This window comes from Palaemon carinicauda, chromosome 42 (genome assembly GCF_036898095.1).
Source record: "Palaemon carinicauda isolate YSFRI2023 chromosome 42, ASM3689809v2, whole genome shotgun sequence".
NCBI classification, from domain to species: Eukaryota; Metazoa; Arthropoda; class Malacostraca; order Decapoda; family Palaemonidae; genus Palaemon; species Palaemon carinicauda.
Genome location: NC_090766.1, coordinates 33920202 through 33922347, shown reverse-complemented (window position 1 = coordinate 33922347; position 2146 = coordinate 33920202).

Sequence of the window (2146 nt, the reverse complement as noted above, 5' to 3'; positions counted from 1 at the left end):
ATCATGGAAACTTTTCCTCTATTTGTTATCTTTCTGTGAGAAAAGACAACAGACTGAGATTTTTTTATTTTTCTTCAATTTCAGTATTTCCCTTCACCCATTCCTCTGTTTTATCAACGTGGTGGTTTCAAAACTGAAATCAGAAACTGAATATCATTAGCAGGATTAGGTTTGTGGTAGGCTATTGGTAGCGTCCCTGCATGGCGATTTGCAGGACTGGTGTTCGAGGTAGCTCATACTCGATAGTTTCTTGTAGTGTTTGCAACCTTGTCATCCTTGTGAGATAAGGGATGGGTATTTTGGGGGAGCCTATTATTCTACCTGTTGAACTACCGGCAGCCATTGCCTGGCTCTCCTGGTCTTAGCTTGGGTGCTTTTCATTTGTATATATGGTCAGTGGCATTGTCACTGTCCCTCGCCTCTGCCATTCATGAACGACCTTTAAACATTAGACCCTTATGAGAGTAAATTAGTTGGAAACTATATTATGCAAAACGCATTCTGTACGCATAGGACACAAATTTTTGTAACAGAAAAAAATCTATGGACAATTTTTTTAACAGAAAAAAATCTACGGACAATTGATGGTTGCAGACTTTTTTTTTTTTTTTTTTTTTTTAACAAGAAAATACATAGATACATATGTACTAGATGTACCGGTAAATACATAGTACTTGCAAACTTGTCTGAACATTGGCGTCATTTCTTAGAGACTGGAGAATTATTACCATTTCAAGACTTTACTTAACATAAGGTCGAATTCTACATTCCCCTTTTTTCAAATATTCTATCTGATTCTACACTTTCAAAATCTAATTATTGTTATTCTGTTATAGCGAATGTTTTTGTATATACCGTAGTTGTTTTGCTGTTTTATGGCCTTTTATTCCAGGCCTTTCTTTTCATATTCAATTGAAGCTCGAGTTTTATGAAATCAAATTTAGTCCCTTTTGTGTTTTCCTAGTAACTGATTGACTGGTAGGTTAACTGTCGTTGCACCAGCTAGAGTCACAGGTCACAGACTGTGAAATGCCAAGGAAACTAAATTATTTATATATATATAGATATATATATATATATATATATATATATATATATATATATATATATATATATATATATATATATATATATATATATGTGTGTGTGTGTGTGTGTGTGTGTGTGTGTGTGTGTAAATTCTTTTATTTATATAATCAAACTTGGATTTCCCTCCCTTGATGTAAAAGATCAAAATATGTTTCATCCTGGTGCACATCTAAACCTGTGCACATGTGCTGGACATGAGCACATCTGCTAAACGTGTGCACATCTTCTAAATGTGTGCACATGTGCTGGACATGAGTACATGTGTTGGACAATGAGCACATCTGCTAAACGTGAGCACATTTTCTACAAATTTGCACATCCGGTTAAATGCGTGTATTGTGTGCAAAGTATCAATATGATAATACCAACTTCCTAATATCGCAAGAGGGTCTGTCCCTCTCTTTTATTCTTCTGCTGTACTTCTCTTTCTCCCTATTTCCTAAATCTTTCCCATCCCGAGTACCTGCCTTTGGGCTATAAACTGGATTGTATCCAGGGGTACTCTCCCTTTCCCCATATTCCCCACTTCCCTATTCTTATTATTGTTGTTGTTGTTAAATGTGTGCACATCTGCTAAAGGTGGTCACACCTGCTTTGTACACACGTGCGAATAACAGTGTTACCACCAAACGCCCAAACATTTTCATAAATTATATCTTCACACGTGTATACAACCGTGAAAGTGTTAAAACCCCCACCCATACCTTATTAGCGTCCCATCACTGAACATGTGCGAATCACTGTGAAAGTGCCCCAATGGTTTTCATTATCTACGTGACACCAGTGCACACATGTGCACGTAACCGTGAAAGTACCAGACGACTCCCTAATCAACCAACGCTCTCAACCACAGCAGAAGTGCACAGAAGTTGCTAATGATTTGCCTCTGAGAAGTCATTATCTATTGAATTTTCCCTTCGCGTCAATCATGTAGTAGAGCTCACACACAAACACACACACACACACACAAACTTCTTCTTCTTCTTCTTCTTCTTCTTCTTCTTCTTCATAGTGCACGCGACCCGTCAATAATGTCCGCTGACATTATTCAACCCTT